This window comes from Coffea arabica, chromosome 10c, assembly GCF_036785885.1.
Source record: "Coffea arabica cultivar ET-39 chromosome 10c, Coffea Arabica ET-39 HiFi, whole genome shotgun sequence".
NCBI lineage: Eukaryota > Viridiplantae > Streptophyta > Magnoliopsida > Gentianales > Rubiaceae > Coffea > Coffea arabica.
The window spans coordinates 34686172-34712786 of record NC_092329.1 but is presented as its reverse complement, the minus strand read 5'-3'; the positions used below and the strand labels follow the sequence as shown (position 1 = coordinate 34712786).

The 26615-nt window shown below is 36.2% G+C and overlaps 1 long non-coding RNA gene across 1 annotated transcript; it reads left to right on the top strand.

Moving 5' to 3' along the window:
- Nucleotides 1-18655: 18655 nt before the first annotated feature.
- On the top strand, nt 18656-21597 carry LOC140015644 (uncharacterized). The gene is made up of 2 exons (XR_011822280.1): nt 18656-18699; nt 21271-21597. It is a non-coding gene; the product is annotated as an uncharacterized lncRNA (long non-coding RNA).
- The last annotated feature ends 5018 nt before the right edge of the window (nt 21598-26615 follow it).

The window sequence follows — 26615 nt, the reverse complement described above, 5'->3', positions numbered from 1 at the left end:
ACCCAAATATCGCAGCATTAAGCAATCAAATAGGGGTGCAAATTAAAACTTTAGCATGCATAACAGTTGGTCAAAGTTTTTCAACTTGATGATAAAAAAGTCCCAAGTCAATGACCACGATAAGAAAATTTGTAAATATTCTATAGAATAGTCAATCGAGTCATTTATATCATCAAAATAAAGAGTGTGATTAGATAGGAGATCATTAGGCATAATTTTTTGATAAAATACTATATCAATTTTTTGATATAATGTATATGAAATTAAAAAAATTTAAAAACACATTTATGATACAATCAAATAAATTTGTACAAAGAATAAACTATCCGAATAGACTTAAAAGTTTTTCTTTTTGAGTTCACCTACAAAATGCGATTTAAAATCATAATATGTCTAAATGATTGATACAAATATGAAAATTCCTAAAATTAAGAAAATGTGCCATCATTTAGTTTGCTTATCCCTAAAATCAACACATTTCCACTCTAGTGTCTGAGTAGATATTTTTATTTTCTCTCGAATCATAGTAATAATATTTGATTAGATCATTAAATTATTTTCTCTTGTTTTTCTTGAAAGTTCTTTAATAGACATTTCTATACACGTCTTTTTTTTTTTGAGGTCTACAACCATTATATGGCATAAGAGTTATTTTTCGTATGAAAGTTAATAATATACGTTATACTACTTAGCTCGAGGAGGATATTCGTATGTGGTTTTAGGGTAAGATTTTTTTTCGCCATTACTGTTTTTCCCTCAAAAGACTTGGACTTGCAGGTACGAGCCAGCAAGTTGATGGTGTCTTGGCCATTTCGTTCAGAAGAACTATTCAACCATCACTGCCCATGACTGCTTTTGACTGCCAGGTTGTATTCACTATAGTGTTGCGGCTTGGTTTGGCTGAGTTGAGGCCGGCCTACTAATTTACAAAGCCCAAAATTTTTGGGGCCCATTATCTTTTGTAGCCGGAAAATATTAAAAAGAACAAAAAACTTGGACTTGCATGCACGAGCTATCAAGCTGATAACGACAGGGCCTTTTGATTCTAAGATCTACTATCGCTGCCTATGACTGCTTTCACCACTGAAATTTCTATTCACTTTCGTATTGCGGCTGGGTTGGTTGGGCTGAGCTGAGGCCCGCCTGCTAATTCACAAAGCCGAAAATTTTCAGCGGCTTAGACAGACATGCGTGAACAATCAGAAGGTCAGTTTAGAAAAACAACCAAAGAATAGGAAACACAACTTATGAATCTAGTTTTAACGAGTAGCCAAAATAATGGTTGTTATATGGAGGGGTCTAAATAGCCCCTTCGCCCTTTATTTTCCTATATAATTCAGTTGGTTTCTTCCTTTTTGTGTTGACAAAGAAATAGGGTCTGTATGATAATATAAAAAAGTGTTGAATCTGAATTTTTTCAGACATTCAAATGTTTTGAGTGTTTGATAAATAAAAATCTATTTGCTGAACTTGTTAAGCAGTACTGAATCTGTGTGTATTTTTTTTCAGTACAAGAATCCTAACTGAATGCTTAATTCTGATAAGAATCAATAGAATTACTTCAACTACTTTATCTTAACTATCAAATCTACCATTGTTTGTTAATTATGTTCAAAATTCTTATCTAATTAAGCAACCTAATATTCTCTATCTAACGATTTTTAGTTTCTCTTTTCTTTCTTTTTAATAACTTTCATATCTTCTCCATACTCCTCATATAATATATTTCATCTTTTATATTAATTTGATTTAAAAATAAATATTGACATTTTCATACCTTACAATTTTAAACTAATTAAATCATAGATTCTATTTCTTTTTTGAATGAAAGGATATAAGGGCAAAATTGTCAAATTAAACTTATTAAGCATTCAGCTATAAATATTTATCAAACAGTATAAATAGGTTTAGCATTAAAATTTAGACATTCATATATTTTTTTCAGTGCTTAAAATTAAGTAAATTAATTGTTTCAGTATTCAGATTTCAGACTTCAGCATTCAGATTCAGTTTTATCAAACGGAACCATAGTGGTTGTTACATGTTTGACTCAATACTTTTCCTCCCCTCTTGCTGTCAAATTTAATTCCATTTTCATCGTTGAGTTGCATACAAATCCCACAATTTCATTCGCATAATCTAGCCATACTTTAAAGATTGTAGGTTTGTTCTCAATTGTCTAAAATGAGTTGTAAGAAACTTATTTGGTACGAAAAAGAAATTTTATTTTGAAAAATATGTTGAAAACTGAAATCATTCATGGTGTGAAATGCTAAAGGTACCATTTCAAAAATGATGTTGAGGTAAAGACAAGTTATTACATGAAACTTATACTCTTTGGTTGCTACCTCTCTTGAGGTTTGGCTATATTACCAAACAAACCCTATGATTTGGCCAAATAATAAATACTCTCTTTACAGGAACTTATGTTAATTTACTATAACCAACTTGCCTTAGATGAGTTGGGTATTAGGTGAAGTTTAAAGTGTAGGCCTGACTATAGGTTAGAAATTCAAATTTCTGCACTTACAGTAAAATTTAAAGGGTGTGTAGTAGTGCATCCCCTTAGTTTAGAAGTAAGAACCACTTCCTCTAACCCCATTGGACCATTTGGATCCTCTTTTAGATAGGTTAGGGTCAAAGTAGGAGTAGAATTAGTATAGAAGTTGTCAATTGACAAAAAAAAAAAAAGAAAAAGAAAAGATGAATTGCCACTTGGAATATTCTCCAAGTTCAGGAAAATGAAGAGAAAACATTAAAAATAGTATTTGTTTTCTAGGAAAAGAGAAGGAAAGTGAAGGAAAATAACTTTCTTACAAGTTTTGAACGTTTGTTTGTTAGGAAATTTATGGGATCCACCACAAAAAATTTTCCCATAATCGCTTATTTTCCTGTAAAAGTTTTCCTATTGAAATTGATAAGAAAGTGAGTTACAGGAAAGTTTCAACTAGTTAATTTTTCTTTTTTACAATTTCTTCATTTCTAAACTATTTCCTCCATTCTAAGCTTCTACATAAATTAGAATATCTTAAAATTTACAATTCAAACAATTGGTTTTTAGTTAGACATTTTATTCTTATTTTAACGATTAATGAATTAGTAATTTATTGAATTTATATGACATTAACATTTTCTTTTACATTTTATGCTCCTTTTTTATGTCTATATATTTTTTAAAATAACTTATACACACATATAAACTTATCATTAAAGAATGTGATTAATTTTCAAGTAAACAACTCTCCCAATATGCAAATTATTATAATTATTACATGTTTTTACATATATTAGGAATTCAATATGGAATATTTTTTTCTATTAAGGAACATAGTAGCCAATTTTTCCATGACTATCTGACAAAACAAACACAAGAATTTGTATTTTCTTGTATCATTTTCTTGTTAACGAAACACATATCTTGTCCTATCTCATTTGGATTGCTATTTTTAGAAGTTTTTGTACAAAAATGTAATGTAGTGATTTGATATATGTGAGGTAAAAAGATAATTGAAAAATATGTTCACTGAAAGTGTAAAAATTTTTTTGCACGGAATCACAATCCAATCCTCTTCATTTACCTCACTTCATTTTTTGGATGCACTTTTTTATACAACTTTCTTGTCAAACAAATAGAGCAGGAATATGTTTTGGACTCTCTCCTCAGTCGGAGCTTCTCTCTCTATATGTGAGTTTTCTTTCCTCGGTATGGGAGCATCTAACTCTTCCAACTTTTCAAACTTTCCTACTTTTCTAGACATTTCAAACTTCAAAACTTCAAAATCCAAAATTTCAAAATCCCAAACTCAAAAACTCAAACTCTCAGACAACTGAAGCAACAAACTCTAAGGAATGGATGCAGGGAATTATGTTGATAGTTAGGAGCAACTGATAAGTAACCACTAAAGCCATCAATGTTCCTTAATGCTGGTTGGAAATTCAACTGAGGTTGATTTCGGCAAACACCGAAGGAAGAGCTACTGGGAGCTAAGGATAGGTAAGTTTAAACATTATAACTAACGTTGCCTTGGACTTGAGTCTAGTCTTGAGACCTTGCACTCACTAACATTAGCTTTACGCACACTAACCTTTGCCTATCTGGGAAAAATTTATCTTGTGAAAATTCAACTTGTGCTTCACCAACCAAATAGATCTTACTAGATAATCTTAATCTGAGTAGTAAAAGCTAGGTTTACTTCTAATATCACCTAATAGCCCAAATGGCGGATGAACTAATAGAAGTATTGCACAAATTTGCCCTCTCTAATAAAGAGAAAAGAGGATCTCAACTAGATCTGGGGGTTGTAGATGATGGTATACTGGAATGTCAACAAAGCATTGTTGGGAAGGTTAAGGGAGAAAAGATTGCCAATTACACTGGAGTGAAAAACTTTGCTACACTGGTATAGGGCTGTCCAAGGGGGCTGAAAGTCACCAAACTAGGACCAAATGTTTTCCAATTTTCAGTTCCAGATGCTCAGGATAGAGAAAGGATTTTGATGGGAGGACCATGGATAATTGATAACCAAATATTAGTACTGAGAGAATGGGAAGCAGGAATAGAGGACAATGATGAAGCTTTCAGACTGGCTCCACTTTGGGTACAAATTTGGAAGCTCCCAATTCATTGGATCTAAAAAATAGTAGGAAGGAAAATAGGATCAATTTTCTCTGAGGTAAGAGAGGTCATCATACCACAGTCAGGGGGAAAGCAGGGAAGCATGTGAAGTTATTGGTCCTAGCAGACTTAAGCCAACCACTGTTAAGAGGAACAACAATCCAAATGAATGGGGTGACAAAATGGCTGAACTTCAGGTATGAAAAATGCCCAGATTTATGTTCTAGTTGTGGAATCATAGGTCATAGTGAGAGGAACTACAAGGATCCAAATCAGTTCAGAAAGGCCAAAGCCAAAACTAATATGGATCATGGTTGAGAGCCTCAAATGGTAAGGGATCACCCCAGAAAGAGAATAGTCACAAAATCTAGACGAACTATAGGCATGTATGGGGTGTGAAAGATGGAGAAGTGATCAAAAGAGAATATCTAGATAACCAGCCAAAGGCAATGAACACAAGCACTCGGATGAGAACAGTAGCAAAACAAAACAAATAACAAGAGTGCTGCAGGTACAATAGAAAGGGAATGAAAACTCTAACAAGAAACAAGAAAAGGACATTACCAAAAACAAGAGGATATGAGAAAAGAAAATATAGTAAGGCAGGTGAAGGAAAAGGGGCCGGAAGGACCAATAGGAGAAAGTAGAGAGGTGAGGGTACCTGAAGCTGGGGAGATATAAGGCATTGATACTACATAGCCAAATGCAAGCAAGAAACCAATGATAAGTCAAGCTGTGGAGGCTATAAGCTGTAGTGGAAAAAAGGAAAGAGACAAATCTGATTTGCAGGAAATTGAACAAATGAGTGAAGAGATAATGATAATTGAGACAGACAAGAAAGAAAATCAGGAAGTGGGGCACAGGGGAGGTAAAAGATACAACAGAATGGTGCAGAATCCAAAAAGGGATAAAATCCCACTGAAGGAGATCAATGGAAATAAAAGAAAATTCCAACTTAGAGATGAGATAATAGAAGAAGCAGAGGAACAAGATTGGCAGTTAAAGAAGTGCAAAGGTGATGTGAATATGGAGGATAGCAATGATACACAAAAAGGGGGAAGGGGCCAGCCCTACTTGATCCCTCAGTGGTCAATGAAGGCTTTGGTGTGGAATTGCCAAGGTGCAGGAAGCCCCTTGACAATTACCCACCTGAAGGAGATGAATAACCTCCTCTCCCCAAGTGTTGTTTTTCTGAGTGATACTAAAAACAAGAAAAAGTATATGGAGAAAGTCAAGAAAATCCTAAAGTTTGATAATTGCTACATAGTGGACGCTCTGAACATAGTAGGAGGTATGACATTGATGTGGAACTGTGAGGTGAAAATAAAGAAAATATATCACTCAACCTTCAATATTGAAGCCTCGATTAAAGATGAGGAAGTAGGAACTGATTGGTGGCTTATTGGAATATATGCAAGCTGTGATCAATAGATTACGAAATGCCAATGGGAGGTTATCGGAAGGACAAAGGAACTGTGGGGAACTAAGTGGATAGTAATAGGAGACTTTAATGACCTGTATAGTAATAAAGAGAATGGGGAGAGGGAAGGATAAGGGAAGAATGGAGCTTTCAGGACTTTAGGAACTTCATAAGGGATAACCAATTGGAGGACATAGGATATGAAGGGAATTTGTGGACCTGGTGTAACCACTGGCAAAATGGTGAAATCAAAGAAAGATTAGACAGAGGTCTATGACGTGCGCAGGGTATACATATAATATTAAGCTCATCCCAATAAGTTTTACATTTATAAATTCCTACATACCCCACACGCGATTTATCACAAGTGTACGAATCGTGAGCGAGTATAGGGTATTAAGGGTCGATTCCACAGGGAAGATTGCAATTGCCGATGTTTTCAAACTCCTTTATTATTTAGACTACCACAAATATAAAATTTATGAAAATAACACTAAAAAGTTCCTAGAGATATGGAATTTCTTACTACTCTTGCAAATGAGAATACCGGTTAAGTGAATGTTATTATCTTGGCTAGTTATGGCGTAATTTCCTAATGTATGTGAATCTACTCTCATAGTGAATCAACTATACTTGTAACTAAGCCATGTCTACTCTCGTGGTTATGATATTAACTACAAGCTCATTTCTTCTATGAAATTACATGAACAAATCACTTAAGTCACATAGGTGCACCTCTACTCTTGTAAGTGTACTTCCTAGGTTTATCACTTCCTTGAACTAGTATTAAATTCCAATTTTCATTGCAAACTTAACACCTTAAGATTATCATAATTTATAGCCAGTTAATCATGATTAGAAACCAAAAGTGATAAATAAATTGCTCAAAATAATATCACCAAGTAGCCAAGTAAACATCACAAACAAAATATAGTAAGTTCAAGCATAACTGAAGGCATAAACTTTAACTAAACATAATAAAAACACAAAGCCAACTTGTATTATAATTAAACATGAAATCCAATACAAGAGAGAAAGTAATAGAAGAGATATCACTCTTGTCACATGAGATCAACCTCTTCATCTTTGTTCCTCAATCTTCATCCAAATCTAACTACAAATACAAGATGAATAAACTACACTAACTACTCTATGCTAATGAACTAAGAAAAACTAGTGAAGACTACATTTTTGTGGAGTTTCTCTAGCCTTCCAAAGTTATTTTGAATCTTGCAAGTCCATGGCTATATATAGATGAATGCAGTCAAGAAATGAGGCTTGAAACATCCCTTTTACAGCTACTAATTGGTTGTCATACGTTCATCCATAGCTGTGAATTATTGAAGGAGAAAACAGGTTGTACCAGTGAAGAGTAGCTATTTCTGACCAGAATCTGGCTACCTCAACTACTATTTTCTCTATGATGATGGCTGAATTGGCTCTTGTAAAAAACATTGAAGTTGTATTCCATTGAAATAGCTGTCCAATGCCTTAAGAATCATCCAATTTGGAGCTCTATAGACCGAGATATGACCAAAATACCAAAGACTGGTTAGAGCTCTGTTTTCAACTTTGGACAGCTGAGTAGAATTTCGGTATTTCAACTTTTGGACTATGAAAACGGCTGAATTGGACTTTGATGTCTTCATATCAAATGTAGATATATCTCTTAGCTTCAAAATGGTATAAAGATCATCTCAATCCAATGTATGTAGCCCAAGATATAGACAAAATACCAATAGATGCCAAAGCTGACTTTTGTTGATTCTTTTGTTCTCAAATCGCATTTCTCAACTGAGTTGAATTTCGGTATTTCAACTTTTGGACTATGAAAACGGCTGAATTGGACTTTGATGTTTACATACCAAATGTATATACGTCTCTTAGCTTCTAAATGGTATAAAGATCACCTCAATCCAATCTGTGTAGCTCCAGATATAGTTAAAATACCAAAATGTGTCAGAGTTGTCCAAGCTGACTTTTCTTGATTCAAATTGCATTTCTTCTTTTACACTTCATATTTTATTTTCACTACTTTAATCCATCTTCAATTATCCAAATATCTTTTCAATACATTTCATTTGATAATTGAATCATTAAACCTACAAAATATGAAATTTTTACTATAAAAATCCATAGAAATGCAATTTTCACACTTTAATCATAAAATGCATATTTTCACTAGAATCTTAGTTAATTATTTTATAAAACTAAATAAAACACACCAAAACTAATTAATAAAGCACACTAAAAATACGTAAAATATACTCTTATCAGTCTAGGTAGTGGAGAATGGATATCTTTTTTTGACAAAACAAAATGCATGCATATTGATAGTTTTGCATCAGACCACAGCATGCTATTACTGGACACCAAACCAAAAGGGAAGAAAAGGAAAAACAAGTTTCATTTTAACAAAAGATGGACATAGAAGCAAGGAGTAGGACAAGTGATCAAACAAGCTTGGGAGACTAGCTGTGAAGGGTCCAGAATGTTTAGATTGACCAGCAAAATTTAAAAAATATAGGGTGGCTTTGCTGAAATGGAGAAGTGGCTTCCTCTATAACTCCAAGAAGAAGATTAGATTACACAGCTGAAAGATATGCTAGAAAAGGAAAGACTCTTTACCGAGGACACAAAGGTAGCAAGAATAACTAGCCTGAAGAGAGAGTGAGTTAAGGCATATAAAGAGGAGGAACAATATTGGAGCCAAAAAGCAAGATTGAGTTGGCTGAAAAAGGGGAATAAGAACACAAGGTACTTTCATGCAATGGTTAAAGGAAGGAGTAAAATGAATAGGATTTTGAATTTACAGAAGGAAGATGACTCTTGGACGACTGATGAGGATGAAATAGTCACTAAAGTAACTAATTACTATCAATAGTTGTTCATTTCTATTTGCCATATTGACCTAGAGGTGATATTGGATGGTATACCTGAAACCATTACCCCTCAGATAAGTGATGATCTAAATAGGCCTATAGAGGATTCTGAAATACAAGATGCAATTTTTTCAATGAATCCTAACAAGGCTCCAGGACCTGATGGAATGACACCTCTTTTTTTCCAAAAATACTAGAACATTATGAAAGAGGTGTGATAAATGTTGTTAAGAGTTTTTTTCATTCTGGCCAAATCCTCAAAACACTTAATTATACCACTATCTCCTTAATCCCTAAAATCAATATCCCCACTGAACTCAAACAATATAGACCTATAAGCCTATGCCATATGCTTTATAAAATCATCTCCAAAATCCTTGCTAACAGAATCAAGCCTGTCCTAGACCTTTGCATTAGCAAGAATCAATTAGTATTCATTCCAAACAGGCAATTAATGGATAAGATCATTATCTCACACGAATGCAAGCATATTTTGAAAAACAAAAGACAAGGCAATGATGGTTATATGGCTGTTAAACTTGACATGTCCAAGGCTTATGATAGAATAGAATGAGGATTCCTAAAGGCAGTGATGGAAAAAATGGGGTTCAATGGAACTTGGGTGAGTTGGGTCATGAAATGCATTTCTACAGCCTCCTACTCCTTTAACATCAATGGAGAAACAAAAGGATATGTTAAGCCAACTAGAGGTATAAGACAAGGTGACCCCCTATCACCTTATCTGTTCCTTCTATGCTCTGAAAGATTCTCCAACTTACTAAGGAGAGCAGCAAAACAAGGGAAGTTAAGTGGACTGAAAGTAAGTAGGAATGAACTAGCAATCACACACCCGTTCTTTGCAGATGATACACTTATCTTTTGCAAAGCAACTAAAGAGGAGACACTGAAGCTCAAGGAAATCCTACACCAATATAAACAGGGGTCCAACCAAATGATCAATTTGGAAAAATCCTCAATCCTATTTGGTAAGAACACCAAGGATGAACCAAGAGAGAAAATCTGCTCTATACTTAGAGGAATCCAACATGTTACACAAGGAAAATATCTGGGTCACCTAAGAGTGATAACAAGAACAAAGGAATAGGTGTTTGGCTACATAAGAGATACTATAAGAAGCAAGTTGAGCAACTGGAAGAACAAGATGCTCGGTGAGCAAGAAGAGAAATAATGCTTAAGGCAGTGACAATGGTGATGTCTATTTTTGCTATATCATGCTTCAAGCTTATAGCAAAGCTATGTAAGGATATTACATGATTGATGGCAAATTTCTGGTGGGAAGAGACAGAAGAAAAGAAGAAAATGCACTGGTGCTCCTAGACCAAAATGGCAAGAGAAAGGAAAAAAGAAGGACTGGGATTCAGGGATGTCTAATGCTTCAACATAGCACTACTTAGGAACTAGGTATGGAGGATGATAAGGAATCCAAATCTATTGGCGAGTGGGATTCTGATAGCCAAATATTACCCAAATGCATCCATCCTTGACTGCAAACTGCCTAAAAATGCTTCATGGTTTGGGAAAAGCATCATGTCAGCAAGGGATATAGTAAAGGAAGGAGTAATGAGAAGAGTGGGAACGGGGAAAAGCATCAACACTTGAAAGGACAGTTGGATTCCTAACAATCCCCATGGGAGGTCAACAACAGTTAAGCCAACGAACTATGACAAATAGAAGGTTAAGGAGCTCATGAGTAATCACAGATGGAATAGGAACAAAATCTTCAGAACCTTCAATAAGTAGGATGTAGAGAACATATTGATGATTCCAATAAGCTGGTTAGGGAAAGCTAACAAACACTATTGGATACACAGCAAGCAAGGTGAGTGCACAGTTAAATCCTACTACAAGGCCTTGATGAGGAAAGAAGAAGAGAAACAACAACAGGACTTAAGGAAAGAAGGTACAAGCTTTGATGATACCAATGCACAAATATAGAAAACCATGTAATGGTTGAACATAAAGCACAAGATCAAGATCTTCCTATGAAGATGCATGAAGAATACACTTCCAATAAGAGAGACAATCTACAAGAAGACAGGCAAAGGAGATCGAGTCTATGCCAGATGTGGAGAGATGGTAAAAACCATAGAACATGCATTGTTTCACTGTGAACAGGTAAAAAGAATGGGGCAAATAGCACCAATCCAATGAGATGGAGCTCAAAATCAAATGGATTGCTTCAGGAAATGGTGGGCCACTATAATGCATGCAAAGGGTAGGAAGGAAGGGAACGAGCACTTGGCACTAATAGCCAACATACTTTGGCAAATCAGGAAATATAGAAACAACATGGAATTCAATGGGAAGCACTAGGAAGTGATCAGGACAATGCAGAAGGCAAAGAATGAATGGATGGAATTTGAAGAGACAATGCGGAAAGGAAGATAGCAGCACAGCAGGAACAAGCGAAGTAGGGAAGAGACTTGAAACTGAAGACCTGGAGCAACAAGTCATTGAGATTCTGGTAGCTACAATAGAGAATACAGCTACAAGTAAGCTGGGAATTAGAGCAGTAGCTACCAAAAATGGATCTCAAACATCAGCAGAATGGGTACTAGTGGACTGAAGCTCGAGCCGAAAGATCCAAGATGAAGCTGAAGCGATAAGGCTAGCACTAATCAAGGCCAAAGAACAACAGTTACAGAAAATTAGAATTAGCTCGAGCAACAAACACTGAGCCTCTTTGATTAAAGCAGGAGCAGTGCAAGACATTGGAATGTCGACACTGGTGGAAGACATCAATACCCTAGCTAGCTTGTTTCAATCTCCTTTTGTGTAACAAATACCGGTAATATGGATTTATGTATTAGAATCAGTGGATATGCAGTAACCATATTAATGGATGAGGAGAGAATCTTTATCTCTTCTTAAGTGTCAAGATATATTTTTGTAAAGATGTTTGAGCCTTTCCTCAAATACTATACAATTTTGACCTATCAATAAAAACTTCTATGGTTTTTGAAAAAAAAAGAGTCGGAATATTCTTCAAAAGATCCTAAAATATCTTTTGCCCCAGTAACCAAATGCTCCGCTAGAACCCTCCTTCCTCCTCACCCTTCCTCCCCTCTCTCCCGAACATCTCCTCTTTCTTGCACCTGAAACCAATCCATATACCTCCTTGAAACCTTTGAATTGTAGTTTTACCTTAAACAATGCTGCCAACAAATCTCAAGAAAGATGATGTGACAGAAAAAACACAAGAGGCAACCCACCCGGATTTGCTCAAATTTGGATTAATATTTGCATCAAGAAACCAAATTTGGAAAAATCAAGGATCTAATGATCTGTCAACCCTAATTTGAACCACCGATGGATTGGGATCTCGAGTAGTTTGCTCTCACATTCAAAGTTTGATACCATGATGATTTTTCACCTCAAATTTTCAGAAATTTCCACCCAATCACCACTTGTAATTTTTGTTTTCTAACAACCTTTCTCTTTTGTCTAATTTTTGATCTACCATTGCAAGGATTTAGAGGGGATGATGGTTTGGGTAGATTTGGTCATGCATAATGGTTTGGGTGGATTTCCTTGTGAAGGGTTTTTTATCGTGCCTCCAATGATTGATGAAGGGACTAGTGGTGTAAAGTTTTTCAGTGAATATTGAAGATAGATGCTAGAGGTTTTAGGATATGTGGGGTTGATATAATGAGGTTGCCTGATGAACATCGAAGAAGAACAATACTCTATCAACAGGGGAAAATAATTGGGAGAATTGCACCAATTGTCCTTAGTATATCATGAAAATTTAGGTGGCATTTGGTCAGAGGGTTTCAAAATGGAGAATTGGAATAAACACCATAATTGTTATTTGGAATATTACTATCAGAATTGGAATTTTGGAATCATACGTAAAAATTTGGAGTTCCCCAATTCCCTAGTAACTTGGAGGGTTTTGGATAAAACTCAAGTATGATTACTATATAATTTATCGAAGACATGCACACTCTTTTATCCCTAGTAGTAGCTGACATTTTTATCCCTAACAGTGGTCGACGTATTTCTGATGCTCCTTCTCTCCCTCTTCTCATCATTCTCTCCGTTGCCCTTCTCCTCTCGAATCTCTACCAATTATCTACAAATTCTTTCCCCTTATCTTATCTCACACCTTTTCTTCACTCTCTTTAAAGTAATGTTTTCTTCTCTTGGGGATACATAATGAAGAAAAAGATTTAAGAGGATTGGGTTTACATCTTTGTAGTAGAAAAAGGAAACCAACAAATCAGCTATTGAGAGTGAAAATATTCTAGATCTCTTCATTATTAGCTTTATATGTTGTCTATATCTTTAATGGATTTTACATTACTTTTTAAAATTTTTTTATAGTGTATAGATCCTTAATGTTGCTAATTTCATTGTTCGTAAAACATATTACTTACACTGGTAATATTCAAGAAACAAATTTGGTATAGAACAAATGCAGTTCTTTGATGGTCTACCTCCAACCACTTCCAACTAAAAAAGGAAGAAAAGAAATATCTCAAAAGAGAAGAGGAATTGTGAGAACTCGGAAAATTAGGTTGCATTTCATTTTATTTATTTGAATGCATTTTCTTTACTTTAAATTATTGCCATAATTTCCTCAATATTTTTATAAGTGAGCCAAGCTTTTAAATCATTTTCTTGGTATAAATTAGTACACGTTAAATTTGAAGTGCATTATGGATGTGGGACCCGCTAGTGCGGTAAGTGCAATAAAATTTTAATGATTAGGTGAAGTTTTGCATAAGGAGATGTTATTATAAGGTGCTAAGGGATAATTAGAGATTAGTTAGATAGATTAACCTTTGAAAGACAAAGAGATGAGATCAAACCCTAAAAGAAGCAAGTGTCGCGAAAATGTTGGATGTTGGACTTTGACCAAGTCTTATTAACTTTTCTAAAATCAAATTTTGATCAAAATTTTTCCATTTTCTTCCTAGTGTTGGCTGGCCATATGGAGAGGAGAAACAAGAGAGCAAAGTTCATTTTCAACCTCCATTCCATGCTTGAATCTTGAGTTCCAACCAAAGATTTTGCAAACTACTCCATAAAAGTGGTTCACTAGGGAAGATTAAGGGCTTGAGTTGAGAGATTTTTGGAGAAAAAGCACTACGCTTCCATCTTTCTTGAGGTTCTAAGGTAACTTTGGCAAGAAACTCCTCTTTACTTCTACTACTTGCATATTAGTGGATAGAGTTGCAAAATTGGTAGTTTTATGAGAAAGTTTCATGGTTAAAGTAGCGTTGTGGTAATTTTCAGTTTTATGGCAATTTTCTGCCCATATATGATGTTTAAGTGTTGGCCATGGTTTGGTAGTTTTGCTATGTAAAATATCTAGTTTTTATATGCTAGTTTGACCTATCTAAAGAAAATTTCAGGTTGTGAGTAGGAATTTCAGCTTAGGGTTCTATTTTCTAGCTTGAGTAGGTGATGGTTATATGCTTGATTTAGTGAGTTGTTGGTTTGGTATGTATATGCTTGAGTTGAGGCTGTTTTGTGGTAAGAATGAAGCCTTGAATTGGCTGGAAAAAATTAGTAAAAATAAAGGAGTTGCTGCTGAAAATTTGTCTGCAGGGAACCTTTGGTAGCCTTAGGAAATCTGCTATATCTTGATGTAGAAAAGTCAGAATTGAGTTTCATTTGTTGTGTTTGAAACTAGATTCAGATCTACCATCCAAATTTCATAATTTTTCTCAATTCTTATGAATATCTATGATTTTTCAAAGTTGACTGATTTTCCATATCTGTTCTGTCTTTTGACTGGATGAGGCAGCAAATTGAGGCTGGAATTTGACTAACTTGTGGTCTGAATCTTACAAAGGTGTCTCTGGGAAATTGTAACCCTTTAAATCTATTTTCTGACGGTATAAAGTTTATCAATTTTGAACTTAAGAAACTTAAGATATGATTTTTGCAATAGTGTTGCGCAAAGTTGAGAAATTCTGTTCTCTTAGAACCGTTTTTACTTTCATTTCCCATTTTAAGTTTGGAGTTGGTCAATCATTTTGGTATGGTTTATGAGTGGAATTGAGGTTTAAGTGCAAGAAAATGAAGGCTTAGAAATCTTAATTTCTTCATATATTTTGGCTTTGTATTGCTAGCCTTTTAATATGGTATATAACCACAGGACTCGAGAGAGTTCAAAAGGACGAACCAAGGATAAAGTAAAGTGTTGCCATTGATTGGTGAGTGTACCACTGGCATGATTTGTTGTTTAACTAGCTTATTTGTACTTGAAATTTGTGACTTCTGTTTATTCTGGACGAAACGAGAGTGTACTTTATCACACTCGTTTCTCTCACCTATTTGACTAATTACTGTATACGTTTGAATTTGTTATTTGTATATGATTTGATGTCGTTTGGAGGCTTGTATCCAACGATCTTGCTGTGACTTCTGAGCTCAGACCCTGTGGCTAGTTACTCGATTTGACCTGGCAAGGGCCTGGTTGATTAGGTAACGAACCCTGGATCTTTTGTTTTGTCGAGTGGAGTGTTATCTCCTCGACTAATCGGTATACTCGAGTATTATGCCCTCTGTTTCTGTGAGGTGTTTGGGCCCAGTAAGGGGTATGTTTGGTGGATGGAAATTGGTGTAAAATGGAGTCTACGGTCATAGTCGTTTCTTCAAACGTTGACGGAGGGTCAACGGGTTTGGATCAATTAATGCAAAAAAGGGAAATTAGCACTTGAGAGCCATCTGTATCATTTTACTTCCTGTTTAACTATGATGTTCCTTCTATTTGATGTCTCAATTCGATTGGTTGCAAGTGTACTTCTGTGATTCCTGACTGCTTGACCTGTTGGTACCTCATTGAGCGAAAGCTCACCCCTATTATCTTTGTTTTCCTTACAGGGAACAATATGTTAAAATCATGATTTTTGGAAGAGAGAGTCGAGCTAGTTTTAGATATTTTTTTTGATTAAGCTCCTTTGTAATAGTAAACCCTAAATGTATTTTGATAAAGTATGGATATTACGGCTTGTACTTCAAGTTAACTTGTTAAAAACTCCAGTGTATTTCTACAAGTGTTTAATCGTGCATTTTAAGTGTATTTGCCTGAGATTGTATGTCTCTATAGCCTTCGTGAACTTTTCTTGTATTCATTGGAGCGTTTAATCGAAGTCCTATTGCATCGTATGGTTTGGTAAGCGTGTTTTCGGCTTAGTAGTCCTGGAAAAGTTGGGCAGGCAGTTCGCTAACCCTTAGGGTACGCCCTAGGGGAAGGTGGAGCTGTCACAGGTGGTATCAGAGCTGCTTCGCATGGTCTCTGCGCAGAGTGAGCTTGGGCCAAGTGGTGATATGATTCCGATCATGTGAATAAGTGTAAAGGATTAAGTGCTCTTCTTGGGCGTAAGTTATGAATCATGACTGTTATAAGTATAAATTCCTTATCATGGTACTTGGGGAAGATAAATATGTACGTCAGGTAGGAATCTCTAATATAGGTGATTTACTCTTAGGACCGGCCGGTTTGACTTGTGAATTAAATATTTTAGATTCTTGGACCTGAGTACCAAAAAAGTGGAGAGCATTAGAATAAGGGTCTGTATTTTGATTGCACTTGAGGTAAGTCTTGACGGCAAAGGGCAAGGCATGAAAAATTCTAACATTTGACCTAGTAAGTGGACTGATTGAGGGGATTGGATCTAGGAGTGTTATCATAGAGGGTGGCTAGATTGTAGTGTACATTAGGAAATTTGCACTGAAGACCTGTTTTCCTTCTCCTATAAACGTGAGGATTTGATAAGAGTTTATTTGATTTTGTGGTAGTTTAACTACAACTATAGAGCTATTTTCTACCCCTCTTGTGATATTTGATACCCGTAGTTTGGTTCTCGATAAACTACCACTGCCTATACTTTCTCGATACCTATCCATCGATGTCAAAGTATGGACTTGGCTTTGATTATTATCATGCCAAAATTGAGAGTTTGGAATTTGGTATGGAGATTTTGAGAAAAAAGGATTTGACTTCTATACCTGTATGCACAAACTTGAGATAAGGTGTGGAATTTTTTATATACGAAGTATGCTTTAGGGTTTTGTTATGAACATAAGTGATAAGAATACTTCTTTGTGTTAAGATTCCCAAATAAGAATAAGTGGCATTGGACCTTGGGATATCGCCCTACTTGTGTTATACCTTCTCGTCTATCTCATTTGAGAATAGCTAAGTTTAACCTCTTGTGGTTGGATTGGAAGTAAATGAACTTAAAAGTTATATGGCTAGAGTTTCCAATTGTAATTAGTTACTTATTCTGCTTCTTTGATTTGCCTGGCAAGCTATCATCGAATTAACTGAATCGGTGAGATGACAAATGTGACTGATCGGCATAAGAAAATAGAGATTATTCGAAAGGAAGTAGGGTTCTAAAGAAATTAGCTGAGCACTGGGAAGGACGATGGGAACAAGAATATTTGGAGAAAATTGAGCTACTGCAGAAGAACATAGAATTGAAAAAGAAATACAAAGGGATTCCAGAAGAGATGCGTAGTTGCTAAGTGTGAAACATGTAACAAAATTTGTGAAGACCCGAAAAATTTCTTATTTTATCAAATATTAATGGTTTAATTAAGTATTTATCCACCTGTTTTCCCCAAATAATTTATTACGATCATTTTAAATCCATTCGTATGGAATAATGTCTTCATTATGTTTTTGAAATGTCCCGTTAACAACTTCAATTTTCGGAAGGATTGTTTAAGTGCGAGATAGTGAACACGAGTGTTTCGAGGTGATATTATATTCGAGAGTATGATTATCCTGGGAAAATTAAGAATGGACAATAGCAGATTAAGAAAAGTTAATCGAGAATTAAAGGTGAATAAGTTCTAAGTGAGCATATACTACGCACGCGTGGATAGTTTTCCAAAAGACGCTTGGATACAAATTTATTGGAGATTTGAGGAGGTAATACTCGACTCATGTGAGGACTCGAAAAACTCCTATTAAAACCCTATTTTGAGTTTATTTAATTATTTACTTGTTCATTTATTCCGAGTATTATTTTCTAGATCTATTAGACCTAAATACATGGTAATATAACTTCGTTATATTTTAAAAGTGACTTGTTTCAAGAATTAATTTCCGGGAGCGCGTTTAGTAAAAATAGTGAATAGTGCTTGGGGATTTTATCCGCTTGAGAGTGCAATAAGCTTGGAATATTGGAGACTCGTACTATGGTTCTAAAATAGGAAATATTATGAATAAATACTCAAGTGATAGTTAGTAGTGCAATCGTTATAAGAATTTCTCGGAAGTTTCGCGTTATAACGTTAAATTTGACGGTACGCGTTTTCACACGCGCGACTTCAATTGAGGGACTTTAGACCCTTATTTCGGGACAATTAAGAGTGGATAATATTTACATGAATATATATGCCTTGGAGGTTTAATGCACTAGTGAACCAAACGCGCGAGAAAATCGAGCCGTAATCGCACCAAACGGCCCCTAATGAGAGTTGACTTTTGGGTGATTTTGCACCACACATTGCACCTTCTCTTGGAAGCTAACTTGGATCAAACACACTCTCTCTTCTCTCTCCTCATGGCCGGCCAAGACACCCTCTCTCTCTAACTCCTTGTTCAAAAAAAAAAATTCTGCACACTAATCTTCCCCAAAACCACCCCAAATCACCTCCAAATCACACCAAACTTGGAGACCACTTAGCAAACCTCTTGGAGATTATATCTAGCTAAGGAGGAGGGGAGCTTTCACGGTTTCTTGGAGTTTCAAGAGGGCCGAAAATTCTGACCTTGCAAACCAAAGGAGTAGGTAATGATCAACCCTTGGATTCTTATCTTTTGGAGATTATATGACAAGATTAAGCTCATGCATGCACTTAGTTACTTGATTATGGTGTAAAAATGTGATTGTGGGCTCTTGGAATTCCCACACTTGGGTTGTTGTTGCTGATGTGATGATTGATGGTGATTATATTGTTGGTTTAGTGATATTAATGATGCATTAGTGGTGGGTAATTGGTAGGAACTTCATTGGGTGTAAGAGGCTAAAATTTCCGATTTTGCCCCTGCCATGTTCGGCCATTTCCAGGCCAATTTTTAATGGTTTAATTGCTTGAATTGGATGTTTGTAGGATGTATTAGATGTGTGAAAAATTTCATTGAAAAATAATGAGGGTTGAATGGGCAAATGAATTTTTGTTCGAAACCAGCAAATCTGGAAAACTGATTCGCGTATGCTCTGACCAGCAGTAGTATTTTGGCTATAACTCTGTCCTCGGATGTCGAAATCATGTGCCGTCGGTGGCGTTTGAAACTAGACATTCCTAGCTTTAATTTGGTATATAATGCACGTTCTGATTCTTTGTGAGCAAGCCAAACCAAATGTTTTAAGTTCGCTGTCCTGTTACTCTGTTCATCTGGAATGAAGTGTTCAGGCAGCAACTTGATGCCCGAATTTGAACCAGATGGGTGCCGAATTTGGAAACGGTTTCTTCTGTGATATTTTAACTCTATGAATGTATTTTACAACGGAATAAGCCATGCTCGATTTCGAGCTATGATGACTGAGTTGTGACTGAAACAAGTGGACTGCTCTGTTTTGGAAAACCCTAATCTTTGGACTGGTTTGGAACAAAATCTTGGAGTGAACTTGTTAGTTGATGTTTTTGATATTAAACACTTACCAAAGGTATCATGGGTGTATCTTAGACCCTTATTTCACAAATGAACCATGGTTGGATAACTTTCTTGGTTAAACGATTGAAAATTTGGAAAATGAAAGTCAAAGGCAGATTGCCTTAGGATTTTTCTTGAACTTTGGTTGGCTAATTAACGACCTTGCCGAAGGTATTTTTCCCCGAAATTCGATAGAGGGATACCTTCCATATAGTATTGAAACACTGCCAATTTTGGTGCCGATTCAAGTTCGTTTCGATACCCAATTGAATTACTAAAGTTAGAGGTTCAAATCTGGAAAATTCTCATCCAGTCTTGAATTTGCTCAACTTCGGGCTACCGTATCTCGGTGCTCGAAACTCCGATTTTTGATCCGCTTGCTTTGTCCTACACTTCACTTGCAACACTAATTGAGCTGAAAATTTCAGAGGCCGGTTTGCAACGTGCGAATCGTGCCGAATTTTCAAAGTTGGCCAAAATCCAACTTCATTCTGCCTTGTGAACCAACCCAGCATCTTCAAGCTCAATTTTGACCACTTTTCACTTTGATTCATGGAAAAGCGTCTTCTAGGAACTTATAGTACTTTCTAAGAGGTTTCCAACGGTATAAAGTTTTCCAATTTTCGACTTGTACCGAGTGAGTTACGATTTTTCAAAGATTCATGATAAAGCTGAAAATTTTCCAATTTCAAAGAAATAGAGTTTTTCAAGAACTCTTTACACTTTTGATATTATCTAAACGTTTTGCCCACGATTTTCATGATAAAAACTCAACTAATATTATACTTCATAAAACGCAAGTTGAACCTCGATTTACGAGTAATTGAGGCTCATTTTTGTGAAATATTCCTTAGATCGTACTAATGTACAATCTTACTTGATAATTGAGATACTTAAGTAATTATCCACCATTAACTGCCAGGCACAAGGAGACCTTCAAGAGGATCTCACCGTGGACACTTGAACTCCAGCGAATAATCTTTATTGATTAGCTCGGTGAGTGTCAAGTGTGTGAATCTTTGATACTTGCTTAATTGTGGTAATTATTATTAGAGATTTTAAAAATAAGGGCGGGTGTGTACTTTATCGCATCCGTTCTGATTTCAAATGAAATGTATTGAATGAATGAATGAAATGTATTGAATGAATGAATGAAATGTATTGAATGAATGAATGAAATGCAATGCTATGTAATGGTTACATATGTCGTTGGAGTGAACCTCCTCGACTTCCAAATGAATGGGGGACGCCCAAACTCATAGGCCGACCTTGAACTCGAGCCGGCAATGGGCTTGGTCGGGAACTTGGGCGAGCCATGAGATTATAAGCTCGACCTAATAAGAGATCCTGCTTGGCATACTTGTAGAGTATCGCCTTATAATAGACTTGTGGGCCCTTGGGGTGTACGGTGGACGGAGGGAAGTAAGTGGTGATCTACGGAAATGGAAATACCGACCCGGTTGACAGGAGGGTCAATGCGGGAAGGTATACGAATGACATCGGCAGAGCGAGTGGAACTTAGCTCCTGAGAGCTACTATATCCTTGAATTGTTTCTGATTATTTTTCCTGCTCAAATGGTACTTTATTGAAATATCACGGTTTTATTTAATAAAGTTGAGATTGCTATTTGAACAATGTGCCTGCATGTGTGTCCTTGGCCTCACGAGCGTTTTGCTCACCCTGTAGATTTGTTTTCCTTAACAGGACTGGAAATGGAGTTAACGCGGAGAAATCTCCTTTTGGATATATTTTGTTTTAGGGTTTCAGGTGTATTTTGGCTTGACCCCTTTATGATTGTACTTTGGAAGTTTAATGTATCATTCGGATATCTGTGATGTATATTTTGAAATTTAAGTTGTATTATGAACGCACGACGTGCGGGTGGCAAGCTGATAGGTATCTTGTGATGTAACCATGAGAACTGTCACAGTTGGCATCAGAGCCATATGCTGACAGGTTGGGTAATGGATGGATATTGTTAAGCATGAACGTTTCCGCACTATATGTATTCGTACTAATTTGATTTTGGTATCTAGTATCGCTTTAAGGTTGAACGTTTATTGCTTGAGTCCTAGCGAGAGCTAGGCAGGCGTTCCGCGGATACCCTTTGGTGCGCCTTAGGGAGAAGTGGGGGCGTCACAGTTGGTATCAGAGCTTAGGCTTTAGATCTCTGTAGTGTATCCTAGGCTTAAATGTTTAGGATGCCGGACTGTGGAATTTGATTGAAAGTTAAGTGACTGCTGGTGAAAATGAAAATTAGAACCTGGGTTCGAATTGGTGGATGACAAGGAGTCTTGATATGGTGTGATACATGTGGGATAGTATGAAGTGATCAAATCTTGTTTATTTCGTGTATCTGGACCTACCTAAGTTTTTACTCTTAAGCGTAAACTACAGAAGGTAATGGTGATATTAAATTGTCTCGGGGGCGCCTTCCGGAGGTCCACTATCGAGAGAGTGAACTAAAAGAGCATTGGAGAAATGGTCCGATTTACTGGACTAGGATTTCTTGTGAATTTCAAAGGACTTGCCCGAGCCCAAATAGTGGGGTGTTAATAGTGGTCGATCAATTGAAGTGGCTATCCGAAGAAACTGGAGTGATTCGAAGGGATGATCAAGAACTGAGGACAATTGCGGAAGCCTAGACTACTAGAATTCCTGAAATTGAAGTTGAAATACTTCAGGAGCGAGGGAGACAAAGTCTCTTAGTGAGAAGCTTTAAAAGCTAAGAACCGACTTGTTAGGTTAGTGTCCGAAATTAAAGACAGAATGCATGAGTCGGTGGCTAGGTGTGTTACCTTGGTTGCATGAGTGGGGAATGACAAGATATTCGATAAGGGACATGAGATCTAAAACTCCTAGTGCTGGAAATGAAACTGATCCTATGGAAGTAGTGAAGACTTTTGGGTACTGCCAATCACTAATTTAGTGATTTAAACTATTTTAATAGTTTGCCAAAAATAGACAGGGTGACGCTCGCTTAAAGGCCGTTGTATTTTGTGTCTTGTTTCAATATGTTTTCTACCTTTTGAGGCAATTAAACATTTCTCATGACATGTTTAACCTTACTACTTTATGATTTTAAATTCCATGATTGGGGTTATACGTATTTACGATTATCTCAGCGTTTTCCCTTTTATTCTCATATTTGTTTAGCATGATCAAGTCTCGCTTTCAAACTTCGTTTGGGTGCGTTCATTTCATGCCATGTTTATATGACTGTTAAAGTTATGAGTGGCCAAATAAGTAAAAGGGGGATCGAGGGCGAGGGGGTTAGACCACCCCAAGCTCCAGGGGATAATTAGGGAACGATTGCTGGATTGAACCGAAACCCTAGAAATAAAGGGAAACACCTACATAGCTCCTACTATTGGCCATACGACTGATATCCTAGAACAGTTGGTTGAGTACCAAAGCTCCGGACCAATAAGCCAACCTAAGGACCAGGAGAGGTGTGAAAATGAAATGATTCTTGGAGGTCGTCTATCTAGGTTTCACGGGGGACCTAACCTTGAAACAGTAAGATTGATTTGAAAGGATACATAAGGTACTAATGGGACTACGAGATTTTGATCTCTTTTCGAACAAACTTCATAGACAAATATCGAAGATTGAAGTAAGACATGAAAAACTTTATATCAAGGAATAGAGTCCCCGTATCTGGTTGTAATTGGAATTAATGGTAGTAAATTTATGGAGACTCAAGAACTCACTCATATTCGGCAGAGAATAACTAAGATTTATATTTCGGGGTGACCTATGAACAAAAGAATGAAAGAGTAATCTGGCTCGAGCTTCCATTATGCATGGCTACACTTTTGATCCTTTGATTTGCCTGACAGGTTAGCATTTGACTTAAGTCAACTGGTAAGATGACAACTTTGGAAGAAATGCGTAAGGAATTGAACCTTCTTCGAAACGAGGTAGAATTTAAAAGGAAATTAGCTGACTATTGGGAAGGACGGTGGAAACAAGAATATGCAGAGAAAATTGAATCACTACGCCAGAATGTAGAATTAGAGAAGAAATGCAAAGAAAATCCTCGAACTGGCCAAGCCGCCACTTCTCATGCACATTGTGGATACTGCGGCAAGGTTAACCACGTTGAGGCCGAGTGCTGGATGAAGCAAGGAAAGTGTCTGAGGTGTGGTAGTACTAAGCATAGGATTTCAGATTGCCCTAGAGCTTTCAAAAAGAGGAAGTACTCAATAGCCAACTAGGTCCACCGCAAAACGATCAAGTGCCAGATGGGAGTAATTAGTACTAATGGCTATGAACGGGGTCCTAGTAGCGAAGGTTTCACAGATTGAGATGGTTTGACTTCACTCGAGGAATAGAGGTGGTAGTTTTACCCTAGACTGGGCTAGCACCTTTGGAGGTTGTGATCTTTTGAAAAAAAAAAAAAAAAAATCTTTTGTTGTTTTGTATCCTGGCAACTTGACATGTTTTGCTACAATCCTATCGTTTCTCCTTTTCCTTTTGAGAGGAATTCATAAACCTCTTCCAACTGGATGTAATTATTATGATCTTTATGACTCATGAAAACTTACTTCGCTTTTAATTATTTTTATGACCTACACGTAGGTTTAAAATCCTGTTCCACGCCCTTAGAATTATAATAAGACGCGAATAGTATTGGATGTGATCGAGATTTTGCTTGAAGAATATAGACCACCTGAGGTCTTGATAGTGACTAGAGATCGGGATCGAAGTGAGGACTTAGTGTTGAAATGAAATTCAATGTAGGAAATGCCAATTTGAGATATTAAAATCGGTGGATTGAGTTAGTAAAAGGAAATAATTAATGGATTCAATGTGCCTAACGATTAAGGACTAGATATCGTATTTGGAATGAAGGCTAGAAGCTATGTATTGATAGATTATGGAGTCTGGAACGATGTGACCATTAAGAGCAACCACCATTTTTCTTACATGGATAAGAATTCAATAATTTGTAAGGAGCCGTGATCCTATTTAAGTTGGATTTAAAGAAGAGATATTACCCATTTGGGAACCCTAGGAACTAATGTGGTTAATACCGCTTTCAAATTAAGACATGGACACTCTAAAATTTTCGGTACACCCTTCGAGTTGACAGATGCACTAGGAGTATTTATGGACCCAAGGTATCGGAGTTAAATCGTATTTGGACAAATCGGTGGAGGCATTTATCGATGATATATCGATATACTCTAGTGTTGAGAAGGTCATGAAAGACACTTGATGGTAATTTTACGAACCTCGAGAGAACGCCAACTTTTGTTAAGTTCAATAACTGTGGGTTCGATTGGAAGAAATAATCTTTCTACGTTATACAGTATCTAAGGAAGGAATTATTATTGACTCAGCTAAAATGAAAGATTGTATAAGAGGAAACAACTAGAAAAAAAAAAAATCCTACCCAAATTTGGAGTTCTTGATGTTAGTCGAACCTTTCCTTTGGTGTGATCAAGGAATTTCCTAAGAGTGCAAGACTTGGCAAGTTATGTGGGATTTTTAAATGTGAGGAGGAATTTTTGAAAGTGAAAAATGTTAAATCGATGCACTTGTGTTAGCCTTACCAAGCTGAGGAGGTAGTGTTGTGATTTATATAGATGTTTCAAATGATAGTTTACAATGTATACTACTGATGCATGACGAGGTGATTGTGCATACTTCTGGAAAGTTAAGATATCACGAGAGAAAGTAGCCAACTCATGATTTGGAGTTAGTGGCTGTGATATTCGCATTAAAGAAGTACCAACATTTCCTATATGAGGTAGACAGGAAGCCACTTAAGCTACTATCCGATTGGGAAGTTAAATTGCATTTTGGTGATCAAAAACTTGATTGTTAATTGGGCAGATAGAAACTATGAGATAAGAATTGGAAAGTGTAAGTTACTGACTAACTTGCTAAGCATGACTATTGAGGGATGTGATATTTTTCTAAGTTTGAATTTCGAGGACGAAATTCCTTTTAAGGAGGGGAGGATGTGAAGACCCGAAAAATTTCTTATTTTATCAAATATTAATGGTTTAATTAAGTATTTATCCACCTGTTTTCCCCAAATAATTTATTACGACCATTTTAAATCCATTCGTATGGAATAATGTCTTCATTATGTTTTTGAAATGTCCCGTTAACAACTTCAATTTTCGGAAGGATTGTTTAAGTGCGAGATAGTGAACACGAGTGTTTCGAGGTGATATTATATTCGAGAGTATGATTATCCTGGGAAAATTAAGAATGGACAATAGCAGATTAAGAAAAGTTAATCGAGAATTAAAGGTGAATAAGTTCTAAGTGAGCATATACTACGCACGCGTGGATAGTTTTCCAAAAGACGCTTGGATACAAATTTATTGGAGATTTGAGGAGGTAATACTCGACTCATGTGAGGACTCGAAAAACTCCTATTAAAACCCTATTTTGAGTTTATTTAATTATTTACTTGTTCATTTATTCCGAGTATTATTTTCTAGATCTATTAGACCTAAATACATGGTAATATAACTTCGTTATATTTTAAAAGTGACTTGTTTCAAGAATTAATTTCCGGGAGCGCGTTTAGTAAAAATAGTAAATAGTGCTTGGGGATTTTATCCGCTTGAGAGTGCAATAAGCTTGGAATATTGGAGACTCGTACTATGGTTCTAAAATAGGAAATATTATGAATAAATACTCAAGTGATAGTTAGTAGTGCAATCGTTATAAGAATTTCTCGGGAGTTTCGCGTTATAACGTTAAATTTGACGGTACGCGTTTTCACACGCGCGACTTCAATTGAGGGACTTTAGACCCTTATTTCGGGACAATTAAGAGTGGATAATATTTACATGAATATATATGCCTTGGAGGTTTAATGCACTAGTGTACCAAACGCGCGAGAAAATCGAGCCGTAATCGCACCAAACGGCCCCTAATGAGAGTTGACTTTTGGGTGATTTTGCACCACACATTACACCTTCTCTTGGAAGCTAACTTGGATCAAACACACTCTCTCTTCTCTCTCCTCATGGCCGGCCAAGACACCCTCTCTCTCTAACTCCTTGTTCAAAAAAAAAAAT